The sequence below is a fragment of the Cebus imitator genome, unplaced genomic scaffold (assembly GCF_001604975.1).
Source record: "Cebus imitator isolate Cc_AM_T3 unplaced genomic scaffold, Cebus_imitator-1.0 Scaffold150, whole genome shotgun sequence".
Lineage (NCBI taxonomy): Eukaryota > Metazoa > Chordata > Mammalia > Primates > Cebidae > Cebus > Cebus imitator.
Window position 1 is genome coordinate 1,596,081 of NW_016107465.1, and position 22,581 is coordinate 1,618,661.

The window sequence follows — 22,581 nt, forward strand, 5'->3', positions numbered from 1 at the left end:
GAATGTATTATACACATTAGCAAAGAATAAAACTTAAATTAGAGGATAATAGTCTATGTTCATTAAGAGTGTGTGTGTGTGTAAAATTTGTTTTATAGTAATTTTTAAAAAGGATCCCAGAAGAAAAAGTACTAAACACTTGTTTTAAAATGAAGTTTTATACACTAAAAACATGCATATGTAGCCAAACCAATTTATTGCTAGGGGTGGATTAGGGGTTTAGTGGTATTATTCTTAAGGAAAAAAAAAGCAACAGTACAAGATTAATATTTTAAAAGTTTACTTAGAAAACACTACTGGCCTCCAAGATACCATGTGCCAATTTTCCCCTCTGAACAATTTTTACAGACAACTTATAACCTCCCTAAATTATAGGTTTATGCGGAAAAGTAAGGGCTTGTTATACAATAAGGAAGCTGACAAATCTTTAACTGTAACAGTACTAGTTATTGCTACTGTAATTTATGCATAGATACTGATTCTAATTAAGTAATAGCAGAGGTTGCCTTTGAATTTATGAGGCTATAATCAGCTCCCTTGTGCTCAATAAATGCCACAGCTACAGTCTGTGGTGTTAATTTCACACTACAGTGGGAACTAGTGGTTGTTGCCAAATATACTCATAAGTCACAGGCAATTTGGATTATTACTGTAGTGTGTGCTGCATTGAGAAATGAACTAGTTCATAATCACTTTTTAAAGTCATTATTGAGTATTTGTGTATGATAACTCTTGTGACATTGATGAGGCATAGTGCAGTAGCTTGTCTTTTTCCCAAAAATCATTTCTAGATAAAATAAATATATTGAATCATCTGGAAAAATAACAATATAAGAAGCCCCTGCTTCCTCAGCTTTCTCACTATGTCTGATATATGACAGCTGGAAACTTAGAATTTTTTCCTATAAACTACCTCCTGTGTGATGTTCCCCAAAGGGATGGTGCCTGGTATGCGGTCATTCCATATGGGAATTTTATTAATTAATGTGATGAGATTTTATAAATGCCATGAGCTTGCTGGCAAAATGGATTCTGTCCTTTTCTAATTTCGTGAAGCCAGGTGTCAACTAAAGCACTTTCACTGTGAGGTTTAATTCTGGAATTACTTTCCTGAAAATGTCACATACACATAAAGATGGGAAGTAAGCTAAAAACAGTATCTCTTGTTCTTTATTTTACTACCTTCTATTTCAAAGGAGTTACTCTCAGCAGTGGGGTTTTAAGACATTCCACGTAGGATGGCACACTACTCCACGTCTTGCTCTTAAATCTGCAACACTGGCACGACTCCTTATTGTTAAACAGCAAACGTGTTCCAATGCCATCTGTTGACTATAAGGGGTCGTCTTTGTAACCGAGAGGGCCGATTGCATTAATTCCACGGACAGCATTCTCTGGCTGTTGCTGGGACCACAGATTTCTGTTTCGAGTGTGTTCACATTATTTCCTGAAGAACTCACTAGGCTCCAGTGCAATCAACAACATAATAGAACTGTGTTTTCTTCGTAAGAGGCAAGCACAAAAGGCAGATGGCTCCCCAATGCGATGTTTTAGACCTGCCAAAATCAAGACACCAAGAGAGACTGAAGCTAGTCAAAGAGTCACTGCAACCTTGTATTCTTCTAAATAAAATGACACAAAATATCAGATATTTCCTTTGTTGCTTTCCATTATCGGCCAAGAGAGGATTCTTCAAACATCCAAAAGATCCTGCACCCTGCGGTTCAAGCTGATCCTTTGTCTATGGCCTATACACAGAAAGGTATTTTCAGCAAACTATAACCAATGCCCTGAGGAGGTAATAGGTAATCGTTTTAGAAAAACGTGTGTGTGTGTGTGGCCGCGTGCACGTGCACGTGTGGATGCTTTGATCCCTTTCATTAACATTCCAGGGGCAGAAATTGTAGTCTCAGAGTGGCATATAATCACAAATTTTCTTCACTTAATTTGTAACAGAAAAGGAAAAGTCTTTCTTCTATTATTGTGTAGACAACAAAACCTCAGGGCAGCAGCTCTATCAACAAAAAGGCTTTTTGGAAGATTTGCAGGTGTTACACATCTTCCTTCATCAGGGCAAATGTGCAGCCTAGCTTTTTGGAGTAAAGATGGAGGCCTTTACCAATTCTTGCTTAGCAACACACAGTCTATTTGTGTTAGCCATGGGGGTGCACCAAGCAATCTCCTATCTAGAGAGACCCTGCTGAGAGGAGCATTGTTAGCTGACAGCTTCGGCAGCCACATCTCCATATTCACCATGGCATTCATGCCAAGACCTGTTGTCTTTCTTAGAAGCTCTCAGCCAGTAACTGAGCATGCTGGGGACCCTCGGGACAGGGCGTTCCTGCCGAACATATGACTCCTATAGTGGATAATCCCTGTTCAAGGATTCCTCTTCAGCCTGACCAAGACTTTTACAGGGCAGCAGTGCAGTCTGGGGCTCAGCCTTTTCCTTCTCTCTCTCCTTCTACAAGTGTTAGAGCTACAACCCCACCTAAAGTTTCTCTCTATGCCTGCTATCTTGTCCTGGTTTCATACATGTCTTGAGATATTGCCAAATGTCTACTGGGAGACAAAAATCTCCACTCTATGAGAACCACGGGCATAAGGTAAGAAAGTTTCCCTAGGAAGAGCTAGATGCATGCTCCTTGGGCTCCTGTGGCACTTAGTTTCACTAAAGCACATTTTATGTTTAATTGTCTTTGTTCATCTACTGGGCTCTCCCAGTGGCTTATGAGCTTCTCCATAGGAACTGTGACTGTCACATTCATTGCGTTTCTCTAGTCCAGTTTTGAACCTGTTTTAAAAAGGTGTTTGTTTAAATGTCAAGGGAGAAAGGGGAGAAGGCAGGGAGAGCAAAATGGGGACAAAAGGACAAAAACAAGCAGTTAGGCAGCAAAAGAAGGCAGGAGAGAGTGAATCTATGAACATTTTTCCTTGGCTAGCCAAAATGGCCTGAGTTATGTTTCTATATTTGAGACTGGTCATTCTTAGCTTATTGCCTCCCCTTTTGGCCCTACTGCATGACTCTTTTTGTCTACAATATTTGTTTGTTGAAGAATCGTTCATTTATTATGCTCCATGTGCTAAAATCCTCTTTGGTTTTTGGATCTTCTCAGAGCCTCCTCCGCCCACTCTAAGGCCATTTCCAGGCAACCGCTGGCAGCTCCTGGTCCCTCCCAAGTAATTGACATTTTTGGTTGTTTGCGTCAACAACCAAAAAAATTCTGAATAATGCATGGTCCCAAATGGAAAGATAGATAGGAATGCAGTCAATTAACTTGGATGATGTCATAATCCACGTGCATGGCAGAAGAGCTAGAATTCCAGGCTTTTCTATGCTCAGCTCTTCTGAGGACGATTAGCAGTGCTCCAGGGAACTTCGGTTCAATGTGTTGTATATCTCTAACAATACGATAGGCCTGAGAGATTTGGAAAAAGATTCGTTAGCTTACTAAAATTATTTAAAACTCATATAGGCCGAACGTAGTGGCTCATGCCTATAATCCCAGCACTTTGGGAGGCTGAGGTGTGTGAATCACCTGAGGTCGGGAGTTCCAGACCAGCCTGGCCAGTATGGTGAAACCCTTTCTCTACTAAAAACAAAAAAATTAGCAGGGCTATGGTGGCACGCACCTGTAATCCCAGCTACTTGGGAGGCTGAGGCAGGAGAATTGCTTGAACCCAGGAGGTGGAGGTTGGAGTGAGCCGAGATAGTGCCACTGCACTCCAGCCTGGGAAAAAGAGCAAAACACTCTCTAAATAAATAAATGAATAAACCTCAGACTAACAGGAATGAGAACAATGCTTGTAGACACAGAAAGAAAAAAAAAATACTAGCATCTGGTTTTGGCTCATCTTGCTCTTGAAACCTACAGTCTTCTATATTTCAAGATGAATACATGTAGCCAGAGGCAAAGGAACTCTGCCCAGGCATGGGCTAGGTAACACCACAGCCAGCCCCAGAAGTTCTCCTATCCCACACACTAAGTCCTTCTTTCTAATCCTCTTCTTCTAAATCTGTTCTCTTGATAGAAGTTTGCCAACCTTAAAAAAAAATTTAACTTCTACAGTTCTTAGTCTTCCATGTATTTGCTAGTCTGCATTAACAGCTAAAAATATCCTTTGTCATCTATCTTTGACATCAAGTAATACTGCCACCGTCACCCAATTTGGAGTTTTATGGAATTCTAAATTCGTAAGAGATGAATAAATTATTAAATTCAGTAGTTCCCAAATTTTAGTGAATAAAACATCCATTGAGGGAGCTTGTTAAAAATTCAGATTCTGATAAGGCCCAGGAATTTGCAAAGTTTTGACTGAGTTATAGCTTAAATACAGCAAAATTCACTCACTTGAGGTGTACAACTTAGCGAGTTTTGATAATTGTATAGGGCCATGTAATCTCCATTGCAATCAAGGTATAAGGTGGTTGCATCACCTTACAAAGTCTAGTGCCCTTTTGCAATCCATCCCCTTTCCCTCCCCCACTTATAACCCCCAGGCAATCACCTGTTCCATTTCCAGCCCTGTAATTTTGCTGTTTTGAGAATTTCATATAAATGTAATCTTGCAGTATATATATAGCATTTTGTGTTTAATTTTTGTCCCTTAATATGATGTTTTTGAGATTCATCTGGAAATTTTGCAATTAGAAACTCTTGATGATTCTGTTCAGAGAGTCTCGTAGCCATATTTTGAAAAGCTCTCTTCTAGTCCAAACTTTATTGGAAATATTCATAGATAAGGAAGCTGAGGTTCTGTGAGTTACTTACCTGAAGTGAAATATTACTGAGAAATACTTGGAACCTATGTCCCTGAAGAGAATTCTGTGAATCATTTAATTTTCCTTTATCTCTCTATGATGAGAGATTGGATCCTTTAGCAATCATATCCTTAAAACCAATGACATGAGATCTAATGTGCGAATATATTTTGGACTTTCTTCTGGATTACAGAATATTATTGCCAGGGCTTTGCTTAAATTCAGAAAACTTTACTGAAAGACAGTATGATTCAGGAACGAAACAACTCTATGGGCTTTTTGAAAATAGTACGTTTGCTTTTGTACATGGTGAAATGTAATGAATGAGACTCCTCAACTTGTACTTGTTAACTTCACTGATGGAGAACATCTCTTTCTCACCTGCCTATTCACATGCTTTCCAGTTGGAAACTGGTTGTGCTGTCATTGAGGAGCCAGCATGGTGAGTGTTTTCCCCACCTTTTCTGGATGATGGGTCCCTTTGGGAATCTGATGAAGGCTCTGAAGCCTCTCAGGTGGAAGAGATGGAGGAACATAGGTAGATCATGTGGCAAATAAGCCAGAGGACCCAGGATCAGGGATGCCATAGTCAGTGGAATGTTGGGAAGGTTCACATAGGACAGTTATAGTTCCAGATAGCACTCCACAAGCATGCATCAAAGCTCTGTAGGGGCATTCCTGCTGACTGAGGTTTTTCGTCTCAGGGAGCTAGGGTCCACCCCATCAAAGCTAAGCCTAGGTCTAATTTACAGATGAGGAAACTGAATTTATAGGATGAAAAAAATCTGCCTGTAGCCAGTTCTTAGTTTAGTGCTGCAGCCAGTATGTAGCTCATGACTTGAACCTTTAACCCTAGCCTACTGAATTTCATCACCTGTCCCGTGCTGTCTTCACTATTTGATCTAAAACTGAATATAAGAGAATGATGTTGGGTAGCGCATCAACTAGTGACCATTACAGACAGGGAAATGTCTCAAGGTCCTGGCTATTTGATCACTTATTCACAGGACCATTTTAAAGGGCTTGTATGTGTCGTAATGACAGTTTACGAGGCCATTTCCTCTTTTTGTTGCTTCTCTAAAAACTAGAAGTGCGACCAATGCCATAAAAATAAAATGAGTTAATCTTCCTACAAGTAGTAAAAGAAAGGGGAAATGACCAGTGTATATCATTTAAAATAAGCAGGCAATTGTAAAGATAATACTCTGGTATTCATTTACAACTTTCTTATGCTCATCTTCAGTACTCTAGAGTGGACATTTGTAATTTATTGATCCCAGACCAAAGCACCCAGGCCTTGTCCTGAAGAGACCTGTTATCTCCTATTACACCCTTTGGGGTTTGAGGCCAGATGGATGTTCTGGAACTGATTTCTGTAATCTTTCTTCAGAGCTCCAGAGAGCTAAAAAAATGTGAATGCCAAGAAAACAAACAGATGGAAGGTGTGAATTACTTGTATAATTAAATTACATATTGATATGCAGATGTGTACAGTGCAACAAAAATTTTAAACTTGGACAAATTTCTTAACCACAGTCAGCACATAATCAATATATTTTTTTAATTTGTCAAAATAATCACATTCATCAATAATTATTGGTCTTTTTCTGTTGAATCTGTTTCTCAGTGGCATTAACTATGTCTTTCCCTCTGCTTTGAATTCCTTTTCCTTCTTTCTTTACCTGCAAAACTCTCAATCAATCTTCAAGACTTAGCTGCTATGACTTCCTTGGCATGATGTATATAGTCTTGGTTTTCTTGTCTGTCTCTCTCTGGGATTACGAGGACTCTCTTACTCATCCATGTTGCCCTGCATGCTATTGATACTCAGCACTGCTAGATGGTAGAATTAGTGAATGTCACCTTCTTGTCACTGGATATACCAACCTCAAGGTCACTTTCCTACATTCACTGATAATTCTGGCATCTTGCTTCACTTCACTTCCTCATCTCTTACTATCATCTTGAGAGACGTCCATGTGGTTAACATCCAACATACTTAGTTAAAGTCAGGGATTTTCATGCTGATTCTGCTTTATGAATTCATCCCTATAAGTCAAGAATGGCTCCTGTCAATTCACCAACGTGCTTTCTTCCAAAATAGAAAATTCCAATGTTCTGCTCCATAACCTCAATTTTATATCCTTTCAATCCCACTAAACCAGATTTCCAATATGTTAGGACTTCCAGTCTATATCTCTGACATTATTGGACTACTGTTGGACATGATTCCTTCTTCACCTTCTTCAGATTTTTATGATGGGTCATTTCATTTCTCACTTGCAACATCACCTCCTTTTACCTTCTATTAATCCTATCCAAGAAATCTCCACTTTAAACCCCCCAATATAATCATGTCATTCTTACATCTGGATCACTTCATAATACTGGGGAAAATAACCTGGTCTTGCAAATTATTGCCAGTATGAATGTATGTAATCTAATGTGCATGAGTGCTGCTCATTTTTAAAATGGGCAGTTAACTTTTGGAGACTTCATTATTATTTTCTAGTTGACTTCCTATTTTCAGACACCTCTTACACATCATGCCAGAGCCTGGTGCCTTGCCCTCTGTCATGGTCCCCCAGCTTTGCCCCAGCCACCTCTGCAACCGTCTGCTCTTAGTTTTACCTGCCATCTTTGCATGGACTTAATAGCTCACCTCCCACCCTGGGGCTTCCCTGGGAAGCTGCTGGGCACTGAGGTATTACAAACTAGTAGTACGGGGGAGTCGACACTCTCTGGAACAGATCATGAACCAATGGAGATAGGAGCTGCTAGCAAAATGATTTTCTCTTCATTCTCACTCCCTTCCTGGATCGTCCTGTGATATTTCACACAGCCTTCTACAGATGTCAAATAATCAGTTACACTTGGTAACAAACCTCTGATGTGACATAATCAGTTGTATTTCATAACAAACACAATTATTTCAGTAATGTACCTTCTCATCCTTGTTTTTGGATCACTCTTGAACATGATTCTCTATTTTGCTTCCTTTTTCTCTCTCTTCTGCTTTCTTGGAATTGCAGGAATTCCTTCTCACTCACCCTCAAACACGCACAGTAAAGCACTAATTTTCTAGTACTTCATTGTGTGTGCGTAAGGGTGGGTGAGGAGGAATTTTCGGCAATTCAGGTTAGGATACTTCCTGTGTTCCACTAACCTTACTGCAAAGAGACAACTTGCTTTCTATTTTATAGAGAGAGTAGAGGTTACTATGTGTGAAAATATTCAGTTTTCTTGTTCTACAGCTGGAAACTTAATTATCTGTTTCTGTGTTTGTCCCCAGTCTCAGAGAGGAGGTATCACTTCCTAGCATTTTGGTTTTTTTGAGACGGAGTCTTGCTCTATCACCCAGGCTGGAGTACAGAGGTGTGATCTCTGCTCACTGCAAACTCCGTCTCCTGGGTTCAAGTGATTCTACTGCCTCAGCCTCCCCAGTAGCTGGGGTTAGAGGCGTGTGCCACCACACCTGGCTAATTTTCATATTTTTAGTAAAGATGGGTGTTACCATATTGGCCAGGCTGGTCTTGGACTCCTGACCTCAAGTGATCTGCCTGCCTCGGCCTCCCAAATTGCTGGGATTATAGGTGTAAGCCACCATGCCTGGCCTTTTTACTATGTTTTGGAGGTTATCCTCTCCCTTCCTCAAAAACCCGTTTATTCTTAGTTCCTCTTTTCTTTGATTTCATTGTCTTCTTTATTATAGATCCTTTCCCATAGGTTATAAATATCCTACATTAGGAAAAGAAAAAACTCCTCTAAAACTGTGTTCTTATTCCAGTCTGGCATTCTCTTTATAACTAAGTTTCTTAAGGGCCATTAGCAGTCTTTCCTCCCCCGCCGATTGTCATCCTCAAACACACTCTTTACTTCATGTAATGTGGTTTCTGACCGACCTCACTGCTTACATTAAGCTGTCCAAGCAAAGGCTGCCAACCATTTCACCATTACCAACTCCAATAGGCAGTTTTCAATATTGATGCCCCTGAGCTTCGTGACACTTTGGAACACCATTTTCTTCCTTAAACTCTTTTTTCCTTTGATTCCAGGATTCTACTCTCTGCTGAATCCTGGTCTTTTTCAAAAGATTCCTTTGCTGTTATCTTTTCCTCTGTCCACCTTTAAAGAAGAGAGTTTTGGCAGATTTCCATCCCCTACCCTCACTGTCCCTCACTCTACACACTTTTCTTATGGGATTGCATCCACTGCCATGATTCTGACTAATGTCAATATTTTCGTGGCCCTCAAATCTCTCTCTAACCTAAACGTGTGTCACAATACAAGGCTTACATGTCCATCGGCTTAATGGGTGTCTTCATCTGACAAATCAATGAAATATGGCAAAGTCTCATGAATGTATTATGTTTCTTCTACCCACAATGCTCTTCTCTGCCATTTTCACCTGTCAAATTCTTTTTCTCCCTACAAAACTCATTTTCACATCATCTTAATTATACCTTTTCTGATTTCTTGGGTGGAGTTGATCCCTCTGTCTTTTCAGCCCCACTCTGATGAACTTCTTCTAACAAACTTTCATTCCTAACTTACTTTATGCCAAGCTCCAGAGAAAGAGAGATGAACTCATCCCAGAGTCGCTCAAACACCAGCCAAGAAGTCACTTCAGAGGTACAAGTTTCTCTAGTAAAGGAGAGATGCAAGAGATTCTGGTAAGGCCATCATTTTCAAAGTGGTTTGTGGACCCTGGGGGAGTCCTTCAGACCCTCTTAAGGGAGCTGCAAAAACAAAAGTACTTTCATAATACTATCAAGACATTATTAATCTTTTCACCATATTGAAATTTGCATTGATGATGCAAAAGCAATTCTGGATAAAACTTGGCACCTTATAATTAATCAAGGCAGTGCTACTAAAGTAGTAATAGCTAGATTTTTCATTGCCACCCACTCAACATAAAAGAAAATGTCACTTTTACTTGAGAGTATCCTTGGTGAAACAGTAAACATTAATTTTAAATCTCAGCCCTTGAGTGTAAATCTTCCTAGTAGTCTGTGGCAAAATGAGAAGCATACATCAAATAATTCTGCTGCATATTAAAGTAGGGTGGTTATCTTGAGGAAAGGCAAGTTATAACCTAGACCAGCCACATTTTGTGAAATGCCATGTTTGCTTGAATGACTGATAAGCAAACAATGGTTATTTAGACTTAAATATTTGGCAAATATTTCCTAAGAATGAGTGAGTGAGCCTGTCACTTCAAGGGAAACAACTCACTGTGTTTGTTGCCAATGATAAAATTTAAGTTTTCAAGTGGAAATTAGCATTTTAGAAACACATCCACCTGTAAGTTTGACAGAGTCCTAATATTTAAGGCCTTTTAAAATGAAATTGATGGTGATGTTAACAATGTGATTTTTTTTCTATTATATAATGAAATGTGCCAACATTTGTAAGATCTGCATAACTCAGTGAACCAATACTTTCCAAATGACCGATGCATGATGTTAGACAATGATGCATAGGTAAGAGATCCTTTCACAGTGGAAGATGGTCCAGTTAAAATTCACTGAAATGGTTTCAGATTTGACTTTACAACTAGTCTTTTAAAAAATACAACCTGGCAAGTTTTGATGCAGTATTAAAGAAGAATATCCACAATTGTCTGAAAAGGCTATTAAAATTCTACTCCCTTTTCCAAATGCGTATCTGTGAGAGGCCAGATTTTCTTCGTATACTTCAACTAAAACAACATATCTACAGCAGATTGACTGTAGCAGCAGATATGAGAAACCAGCTGTCTTCTTTTATGCCAGACATTAAAAAGATTTGCAAAAGTACAAAACAACTCCACTCTTCTCATTAACTTTTTTTGTTTTGGAAAATACAATTTGTTAGAAGATAATTTTCAAAAAGAAAAGTAAAATCATGACTCCCATACAGATGTAAAAATAGATGTAAAAATAAACATGGGCTAAAGAACTTTATTCTACTCGTTAATCAATGAGGGAATTAGGCAAATATTACGAACAGTTCAAATAAGAAGTTAAACTCAAATTTATACGGAGTAAAGGTAGATTCAAATAAATCATAAAGGGGGCAAAGAGGGTTTTCCAATCTAATCTTTATCAGAGAGGACAGAATTCACATGTCTAATAACCATCTACAAGTTACAGTTATAAAACAGTTCAAAGAAAAGAAAAGCTAGGCATTGGTAACCCAGAAGGAATGTCCACTAAACCATGCGTAGTTTCCCATTGAAACAAATTTTTTTCAAAAAGTTAATTTTTATTACAAAATGATAGTTGTGTTAATAGGAAATGGGTTTGTTACCCATCAATATTTTAAAACTTTTTCACTTTTAATTTCTAATATGGTAAATATAGATATATTCCAGACAAACAAAAACTCTGGAAACCTCCATAATTTTTTAGAATATAAAGGGGGTTCTGTGACCAAAAAGTTTGAGAACCACTGTGATAAGGATTCAACAGATTAATTAATCCTCACCCAGCCTGCTCACTGGATGAGAAATTCCTCCATGATCAATCGATCTTGTAGTCTGATGTAACTTCTCCCAGAGAGAACTGGGTGTGTTCCTTTCCCCCAGCCCTCTTCCAGGATGCTGCTACACTGAGTCTATTTGGATCACACGAGGCTAACCAAATCCGTCATGCCTTACGCCTCTGCAAAGGCCACTGGCTAAAATGTATGCTGTTCTGGTCATCTCTTTCAACTCAACTTCTCCCTAATCTCCTTATTCTAATTTATTCTATTGCATCCTTGATCCATGACAAATGGCTTTTTCTGCTTCCTTGACCTCATCATTAAATGTTTCTTTCTCTCCTGTCTATGCTAAAGCCTGCTCCTCCCTGAGTTCTGCTTTCTTGGAAACTTTATTAAGAGGCAGCTGACCAATCTCCACATACTTTAGAGTCAGGGGGGAGAATGGGCACCTTCCCACTTCCTGTTATTGCTTTTAGAGCATTACCCCACCTGCTTATGCCCCAGACCAAGTTCCTTTGACGTTCATATCACCCACCTTCTACCCTCATTATCGTCAACTACTTCCTTCATTTGTTCCATGCTACTGAAGATTAGGCATCAGTCTTTCTAATCTGTTATCATTCTGGATGAAAAACACTTTCCAGTTTTGACCTTTTGAACCCTCATGATTTCCACTCCTTTTCTGTGATCCTATAACTTGTCCTCATGGGGAACTACTTCCCTCCATCCAAACCACACACTTCCTGGACAGGGTTCCATATTCTTCCCCTTCTCTCTTTTATTCTCGCCACATCTGTTCTTCTGTCTCTTTGTGCTCTCCACTTCCCTGTTCTTTCAAGTGTCATCTCCACATCATCTTCTTTCCCATCATGACCCTGAGGCAACTTTTTGGAGCCACTTTCTTACTAAAGTCTTCAAGACCACAGTGTCTCTTTTTTCTGTCTCCTCTGCCTGGTGAACTCCTAACTTTATCATTCTCCAAATGCCTTTTCTGCTCCCACTTGCATGGCTCTGAGTGCTACACATGGAGCTTGACGCCATACAAAATCATGTTTTCTAATTTTATTCAGGCTTTAAAGATGCCTTCAATCATACATTCCTGAGTCAACTCTCCAATTTTTCCCATATCCTTCAACCCTCACCTCTGTTATTTCTTTCTCCTGTGTAACAAGAATGCATCTGCCTCCTCCTTTAGTGGAATGAAGGATGCTGTCATGTGAGCTCTCTCAATTTCCTGACACTCCTACCCACAACTACATCCATATGTAACATTGCTTCCTCCTCTCTGGTCACAGTAGGGGGTTCAGAAAGTGTCCTCTCTAAGGCTGATCTTTATCCCCACAAGATGGATCAAACAGGAGCTGTGCTATGGGTTGAAGGAGATAGCTAACCTGCAGTGACCCCACAGGGAAGGGAATCAATACCTCCGTCTCACTTATCTTCTGTCTTCCTTTCTCTCTTGCTGATGCTTCCCATTAAGTGATCCCAGTTGGAAGCTAGAGAGCAAGGGAGCCCATTGGTACAATTCGTGACAGTTTCATCTCCCAGGATACAAGGCAGAGAGGAGAAGGTAGAGAGTATATCTAGAAAGCAGAAAGAAAACATCCAGCACATCGTCCTCCTTTAGAGCTGGGGACTGAAAATGATCTTCCACATTTCCCAAGCTAATGAGATTTGATCCCCAAGGCACAGAGTTTTAACTAATTAATGTGTAGGGGGCAGGAGTAGTGGAGAGGAGGGGACTAGGCCCCTTGTTCTGTATTCTTCTGTACATCAGGTCCTCTAGCTGGAGAAGAGCTCAGCATTCTTTCAACAATGCCTGTAAAAAAAAAAAAAAAAAGGCAACACCCTTACGTCTTCTTTCTGTCTGCCCAAATAGCACCTGTTATCAGGTGTTCTCTAGCTTTGTCACATGGCCTTTTTTCCTTAATCAATTCTCGGGCTATAAAGATACTTCTACTCCCCCACATGAAGCAGTATTCTAGAGGACTTCACCTGTGGCTCAGAAGGCTCAAACAGCACTTAGGTCAATGATTAGTACTTACCTAAGGGCCTTTTTTGAGAACACCTGCCTCCAGTCAGCTATGATGGGGAGCTGGACTGAAGGTCTGAAGAGCTCTGAGAGGTAAGATGAAGATGTTTGCCATTTTTTTCTATGTAGCCAACTTAACTTCTCCTAGTTCTTCCCTGCTCGAGATAACATCTAGCGGCCCCATTTATTGCAGCAAGAGATTGCTTTTGATATTAAACATGTATGCTTCTATTTGTCATAAAAATTATATCCAGTCACTGTGTGTAAGAAATTAAACCAAAAGGTTTTCCAAGCCCTATGCCTTATTACAAATAAATATGTGCAAGCTAGGTTGACATTGTGTTTTAAACATAGTGTAATATGATGGGGAAGATGAATATCTGCTCTTCTGATTTAGATTTGAGGTTATATTGGGTACGTTTGTACCAGAGTCAGCCAGTCTGAACTGCCAGCAAATCACCTTTGGTGAGATCAGACCATAATAGAAAATGAAGTCACCCAGCCAAAAAGAGTTGAGCCTTACACAAGACTTCCTTGGTGCTCCTGTTTATATAGGCAGATTACTCACTGTGACGGCTCTTAGGCCACTGCACTGGCTGAGCTTCTGCCTGCTATTTTTGAGCCAACCATTTATCACAACTAGAGCTTTATTAAAAAGTACCCTCCACTCTTCAGAGAACAAATATGAAAATCTGGTTTCTGAAGATATGAGAACCATTTATTTTTGAAGTTGGCAGCACTGGCTGTGAACACTGCTCTGGGATAGATCTCTTCTGTTGAAAGAGTAGTTATATATTTTTCAGAACAAGCTTTTTTCCTTTCATTCACATGAAACAATGAAATATTAAATATGGTCTGAAAAAAATTAAAGCACTTTGAAAGGGAAAGAAAAAGAAAGTCACACTCCTGATTGGAAACCACTGCAGGAAGCCTCTCTGATAATAGGGAAGAGAAAGTTGTTGGGACTGGGGCTCCCTGATCATTCCATCTGTCCCCTGGCTTCCCTGCAGAGCTGGCTGCCCTGCTGTGGGTGACAGCACTAGCTGCTTCCCCTATAAGGGCGACAGGTGCAGATGGAGCATCTTTGGGGTGGCTGTCCAAGTCTGACCAAGACTTTCTTATAGAACACTAGGAAAACTAGTTGAGAAGTGAGAAAATCAGCTTGTTAGTTAGCTGCTTGGGATGAGAGATGGGTTGGAATTAGAAAGACTTGAAATTGCCTATCACCTCTGAAATCCATTTTGTTTTCTCATCTTGGGGTTTTTTTTTTTTTTTTTTTTTTTTTTTTTTTTTTTTTTTTTTTTTTTGAGACGGGGTCTTACTCTGTCACCCAGGCTCACTGCAGCCTTGACCTCCCAGGCTCAAACCATCCTCCTGCCTCAGCCTCTTGAGTAGCTGGGATTACAGGTGCGTGCCACCATGCTGCCCGGCTAATTTTTATAGTTTTTATAGAAATTGGATTTTACCATGTTGCCCAGGCTGGTGAAATCCATTTTCACATCAAGGAAAATAGAGGTAATAATATCTGCTATGCACCTGGAGGGACTGGCTATGATCATTGATGTAAAGCACCTGGCTTAGAGCAGGTATTTCTCATTATGACAGCAGCAAACACTCAAGTTGTGCTTGTTATACCAGACACTTTCCCAAGCACTTTACCAACTCATTTAATCCAAAATGACCATATGACAAAGGCACAATTTTTATCCCCACTAAAGACAAAGAAACCGAGACACGGCAACGTTAAGTAACTGCTTTAAAACACATACACTACTTACAAGAGCGTAATGCAGATGTAGAATTTATATGCGGATAGTTTGGTCCTGGATCTCAATCTCTAGTCCTGTGCACTTCAAGATAGAACAGTCTATATGAATTACAGTTAATTTTCCCTGCTCATAGTAACAATTTGGATTTCTTTCCACAGAAATGAAAAATGGTTTGTTATTGTTCTTTTTGCTTAAACATGACCCTGACAAATTTGAAAGTGCATCTCAGGACTCTGAATTTCTCTTTTGCAGTAAACGGCCTTCCTTTTTACTGTCTAAAAAAATGCAGCTCCCTTCTGATTGATGATATTTAGTTTAAGTCCATCATATTCCAGCAGAAACCAGCTGATTTCATTGCATTGATGAGCAGTGGACAAACAACTAGTTAATATCTGTCATTTTCATTGGATTGTCAGGGATTTGGGAAGACATTTAATTTTTTGCTTTCTATAACTTTTTGGGTACAGGTGGTTTTTGGTTACATTAATGAATTGTCTAGTGGTGAAGGCTGAGATTTTAGTACACTCATCACCCAAGTAGCGGCCATTGTACCCAATATATAGTTTTTTATCTCTCACTTTCATCCCACCGTTCATCCTTCTGAGTCTCCAGTGTCCATTATACCGCTCTATATGCTTTAGTGTACCCATAGCTTAGCTCCCACTTAGAACATATGGTATTTGGCTTTCCATTTTAAGTTACTCGTGGAGACATTTTAAAGCTAGAGAATCGCAGAACATCAAGATGCATTCTAAGATATCAATAAAGTAGGCATCAGTTGCCAAGTAGCAGCCTACTGATTGAGGAACAAAAATTGAATTACTGTCACCTTTGTAGGTAGAAACAAAAGGACGCCATGTTAAATCAGGATCTTGGCTTGGCTTGATTTATATATTAGTCTTGCTCTGCATAAATTGATGTGTTTTTTAAACATGACAGTCATCCACAAACATTTATGAGTGATCGAGTGAACTGGAGACTGAATGAAAAATTAATTTTGTAAATCAATTACAGTTTAAATTCCTAAAAAAATTTACTGTTGTGTAAAATCACTTTGTGCAATGGGGGCTTCTTCTGTGATGGAATATATTCTGGTTAGCATATCTATTCAATACATTCAAATTTAGTATGTGAGGTTTCTTAAAAAGAATTACATTTATATCAATCAGCAACAGTGAGATGGCATAATCCTGAGTTTTTGAAGGGCACAGGGGTTTGAGAATGATGTTCTTATGGGTGTCACGTTTCGTTTTTCTTGTGGTATCTACCTGTGAGTTGTTGGCAGTAATCCAACTGTAATCAGACACCATCTGTGATTGCTTTTCTGTTTAACATCAAAACTTCACTGAATATAAATACCCCTCTTCCTTCCATCACCACCTCTCTCTCTGCTTCCTCCTCCCCAACAGACTCCAGAGTTGCTGTCTAGTCAATTTATTCTTACCCAAGAGGCCCACAGGTTACAACATAACGGCATGTTGAGTTTTCCAAGTGCCTGTGTGTAAATTGTACAATCCTATATCAGTAGAGATATGAGTATGACCTAAAGCATAAAAAACTTAAATTCTTGAACTAGGTTTATCATGAGTTCAGCCTGATAGCAATTTTACATTTCTTGTTACAGCTGATATTGCAAACATAAGAAAAGCACTAAAACCACACAGGCATAATGGCATTTGAGGGAGTGTGTGGAAGATGTCTACCCACATACATTTTGGTTATCAGAGGATTCTGTCTTTATCTATGGTGATGATTTGATACTACATGCTCCGGTAGTACCATATTTACATAAAGAAAGGAATGAAATGAGATGGGGTTGGGACTTCAGCAGAATGGCTCCCGAGCAGAAGAGATTGGAATCGATCTACTGGACTTTAAACTCATTTTAGCAAAATGCATTCAACCCTTAAAAAGATATGTTTAAATTTTTCCTCATGACAAAAATATTTTCTTTTCTTTAAATGTTTAATCAGCACAAGTTTCCTGTTCAGCTAAGGTATAGCAGCACATCTGTGTAAAAGGAAGAAATATTGCTGGTATAGAAAGGTGATTCCTTTGCCCTTCTCCTGGCAGGAAGGCAGTCAATATGCAGGTTACTATAGTCACCTTTATTTTGCGAGCACAAGCCGACTTAAATGACAGAGTTCACTTAAAACATAGAATAAAATAGGAAGAACTGAGAGGATTTGAGGAATCCTTAACTATAAAGGAAGTGTACAGTCTGTAAGGACGTGGGGAGAACCTGTAGGAAAACAGAGGGAGCTGCCATGACAGGGAAAGTGGTCTCTGAGGGACCCAGGCAGTAGAGAAGGGGCTTGGATTAGTGCACATGAGGGAAAAAGGCCACAAAAACTTGGAAATGACCAGCAGGCACATGGGAAGATGGAAAGATGGTGAAAGCAGCGGTTTGGGAATCGGCTTCAATAAAGAGACAGTGATGCATTAATGAGTTCTGTTGGGTAATATCCTAAATCATATTTAGCATCTTATTAGTTGTTCTAAATAGATCAATTTACTTTTGGGAAGAAAAACCGAAATAATGTACATTTCAGTTCAGGATAGACTGAACACACGCAATCACCTCCCTCCCTCTAGAGGACACATTCAAATGATAAAGTTTTTTAAGAGTGGAAAGAGAATAGGAAGGGAAACTACAGTAGATGAGAAACTGCAAGAGATTTCTGGAAGATGAAATGTGGTTGGAAGCACGTAGGCAAATGAAGCAGTGGAAAAGCACAGGGTGTGCTATAGGAGTCAGGAATGGGGGAGGGCACCCACCTGCCTGGAGGGGTTAAGGGTGTGGAGTCACAGGAATGATAAAAGAGGACTGAGCAGAAGAGGTCAAAAGGGAGCATGGAATAAAGGGCTGTGCCCAGCAGCCCTGCTTGCTCCCTGACCCAAGTAGATTTTCATGCAGCCTGGCCATTGACTCCAGGATCCTTCTCTAATGATAATCCAGGAAAAGCCATGCCCTCTTTTGAAACTCCCTTTGACCCCTCAGAAGAAGCCATTCCTCTTTCTGGTATTCGGTATTCAACCTACAGCCCACTGTCTGCAAAGCTGATCTTTCAAACTGCCCAACCCTCCTACCCAGATCTTGCAGGTGGACTCCCCTGGCAAGGAGAGGACTACCGAAGAAAAATAAAACTTTCTTGCTGAACAAGGGAGGAAGCAGACATATTCATTACTAATATGAATCACCTAGGGAGGATCAAACACATGAGGAAAACAAATAGTGTGAAAGAAAAGGACCACAGTTACCAGATAAAATAGATATAATTTAGAAAACAGAAGAGGACTTTTAAAGAAATCCTTTGGGACCCTCAGCGAGATTTGAGAAGTGATTATATCCATAAAATAGCATCAAATTACTGTGAAATAGAGACACAGAACCAGTGGTGTGCCTAAAAATTAAGTATAATTGCAATAAATGCAGAGGATCTACAAAACATAAAGAAAAATAAGAGAAAAATGAAAGATGAAGAAAAATGAAATATGAAGCATAGAGGCTTAATTAAAAAATGTTTATCTTCTGACTAAGAAGAGTTCAAGGACAATAGCTCTTAATGAAAAGCAGTGTGTGCTAGGGCTGGCGTAACCAAGCACCACAATCTGAGTGGCTCAAACAATAGAAATTTGTTGTCTCACAGTTCTGGGGACTGGAAGTCAGAGGTCAATATGGCGGTAGGCTGGCTTCTTCCGAGGGCTCTGAGGGAGAATTTGCTCCATGCCTCTCTCCTGGCTCTGTTGCCTTTCCAGCAATCTTTACCGTTACTTGGCTTGCAGAAGCATCACCCCATCTCTGCATTCATCTTTTTGTGACTTTCTTTGTGTTTATGTGTCTGTTTCATGTCAACATTTCCCCCTTTAGTAAGAACACATATTCTTGCATTAGGACCCACCTTAATAATCCATCTTAACTTGATCATCAGCAAAGATTCTATTTCCAAATAAGGTCACATTTGCAGACACTGGGGGTTAAAACTTCAACATATTTTTTTGGAGGTGGGTACATTTCAATCCATAACAGGATGGAAATTTCTCTAAAAATTAATAGAAAAAAATCCCAAAGATAAGGCTAGGCATAAGGATTTGAAAGGAAAAGAGATACTAAGGGGCAAATGAGATGAATAAAAAAGATTCCTGTCTACAGACATCTTGATGGAATTTAAAAACAAGTTGAAGGCATATTCTTTAAGCTTCTAGAAAGAATAAACTGGTTGACTTCAAAGAATGAGAATCAGACTGTCACAAGACTTTTTGGCAACATCAATGGATGTTAGAAGACAAAAATTTTCAAAGTACTGAAGGAAAGAAATCTTCAAGCTAGAATCCTTTTGCTTTTTTTAAAAAAAAAAATGAGGTATAACACATGGGTTAAGGTGTACAAATCTTGATTGTACAGCCCAATGGATATATATCTGTGTCACCACCAACCTTGTCAAGATATAGACTATTTCCATCATTCCAGAAACTTCCCTAATGCTCCTTTCCAGTCAATACCCATCATTCCCCACAATCCAGGTACTCAAAATTCTGACTGTCATCACCACTGATTCGTTTTCTCTTTTTTTGAAACTTAATCATGTAGTATACACTTCTTATGCCTTGATTTCAAAATTTACTACAATAGTTTTAATGTTTCTCTAAGTTGTTAGATGGATCGGTAGTTCATTCTTTTCTGTTAATGAGCAGTATTCTATTACATTATTATAGCATGGTTTGTTAATTCATTTTCCTATTGAAGGACATGGGTTGTTTCTACTTTGAAGCTGTTAAGAAACTATTAAGTAGTCCTCAATAACATTGTTGCACAAGTTTTTGAGAAACACTAATTATATCTTTTGATTATATACCTAGAATTGAAATTGCTCTGTCATAGGTAGGTCTGTATTAAAATGTATGAGAAATTGCTACATGGTATTTCAGTTTCACCCTTTTATCAGCAATGTGTTCTGAAGTTTCCCATGCTCTACATTTTCTCCAATATCTGGTGTTATCAATCGTTTCTTTTAAAAATCTTCTATTTTAGCTTCAGGGGTACATATGAAGCTTTGTTGTATAGATAAAATTGTGTCATGAGGATTTGGTATACAGACGATTTTATCATCCAGGTACTAAGCATAGTATTCAATAGTTATTTCTTGTGATTTTTTTTTCCCTCTTCCCACCTTTTACCCTCAAATACGGACCTTCCAGCTGAGAGGGAGGCCATACCCTGCAGAGCCACAGGGGCAGAGCCGCCCAAGACCATGGGAACCCAGCTCTTGTATCAGCATGACCTGGATGTGAGATCTGGAGTCAAAGCAGATCATTTTGGAACTTTAAAATTCAACTGCCTTGCTAGATTTCAGATTTGCATGGGCACTGTAATCCCTTTGTTTTGGCCAATTTCTCCCATTTGGAATGGCTGTATTTACCCAATACCTGTACCCGCATTGGATCTAGGAAGTAACTAGCTTGCTTTTGATTTTACAGTCTCAAGGGCAGAAGGGACTTGATTTGTCTCAGATGAGACTTTGAAATTTGGACTTTTAAGTTAATGCTAAAATGAGTTAAGACTTTCAGGGACTGTTGGGGAGGCATGATTAGTTTTGAAATGTGAGAACATGAGATTTGGAGGGGCCAGGGAAGGAGTAATATGGCTTGGTTATGTCCCCACTCAAATCTCAAATTGTATTTCTCAGAATTCCCACGTGTTGTGGGAGGGACTCATGGGGAGGTAATTGAATCACGGGGGCCAGTCTCTTCCATGCTATTCTCATGATAGTGGAAAAAGTCTCATGTGATCACGTTATCACGGGTTTTGGTTGCTTCCTCCTCATTTTTTCTTGCCGCCACCATGTAAGAGGTGCCTTTCAACTCCTGCCATGATTCTGAGGCCTCCCCAGCCATTGGAACTGTAGGTCCAGTTAACACTCTTTTTCTTCCCAGTTTCGGGTATGTCTTTATCAGAAGCAAGAAAACAGACTAATACACTACTGATTTTCGTATGTTGATTTTATATCCTAAAACTCTGTTAAAGTTGTTTGTCAGCCCAAGGAGCTTTTGGGCAGAGACTACTGGGTTTTCTAGATATAGAATCATGGTCATTAGCAAACAAGGATAATTTGACTTCCTATCTTCCTATTTGCATGCCTTTTATTTTTTTCTCTTGCCTGATTGCTTTGGCCAGGGCTTCCAATACTATGTTGAATAGGAGTGGTGAGGGAAGGAATCCTTGGCTTCTGCCAGTTTTCAAGGGATGCTTCCATCTTTTGCCCATTCAGTTGATGTTGACTGTGGGTTTGTCATACCTGGCTCTTCTTATTTTGAAGTATATTTCTTCAGTGTCTAACTTAATGAGGTTTTTAACATAAGGAATGTTGAATTTTATTGAAAGTCTTTTCTGTATCTATTGAGATAATCATGTGGTTTTTGTCCTTAATTCTGTTTATGTGATGAATCACATTTATGGATCTGTGTATGTTGAACTAACCTTGCATCTCAGAGAAAAGGCTTTATTGATCATGGTGAGTTAGCTTTTTGATGTGCTGCTGGATTTGTTTTCTAGTATTTTGTTGATGGTTTTTGCATCAGTGTGCATCAAAGATATTGGCCTAAAGTTTTCCTCTTTTGTTGTGTCTCTGCCGAGTTTTGATCTCAGGATGATGTCAGCCTCATACAATGAGTTAGAGAGGAGTCCATCACCCTCAATTTTCTGGAAAAGTTTCAGTAGGAATGATACCAGCTTTTCTTTGTACACCTGGTAGAATTTGGGTGTGCATTCATCTGGTCCTGGGTTTCTTTTTGGTTGGTAGGCTATTTATTACTGATTCAGTTTTCAGGCTCATCACACATCTACTCAGGGATTCAATTTTTTTCCTGGTTCAATCTTGGAAGATATATGTGAGCCAGTGGTCTTATTTTTTTTCAAAGAACCAATTCCTAAATTTGTTGACCTTTTACTTAGTTTTTTGAGTCTCAGTCTCCTTCAGCTCTGAGTTTGGTTATTTATTGTCTTCTGCCACCTTTGGGGTTACTCTTTTGCATCTCTAGTTTTCTTTTAGTTGTAATGTTAGGTTGTTAAATTGACATCTTTTTCAAGTTTTTATGCAGGCATTTAGTGCTATACATTTTCCTCTTAGCACTGCCTTATGTGTGTCCCAGTGATTCCAGTATGTTGTGTCTTTGTTCTTATTAGTATCAAATAACTTCTTGATTTCTGCCTTAATTTAATTATTTACCCAAAAGTCATTCTGAAGCAGATTGTTTCATGCCCATGTAATCACATGGTTTTGAGCAATCTTTTAGTCGTGATTTCTATTTTTATTGCATTGTGGTCCAAAAGTGTGTTTGGTATGACTTCAGGTTTTTTGAATTTGCTGAGGATTGTTTTATTCTGATTGTATGCTCAATTTTAGAATGTGTGCCATGTAATGAGGAGAAGAATGCAGATTCTATTGTTTTGGGGTGGATAATTTTGTAGATATCTATCAGGTCCATTTGATCCACTGCTGAGTTCCGGTCCTAAATATCTGCCAAATTGCTGCCTTGGTGGCCCGTCTAAT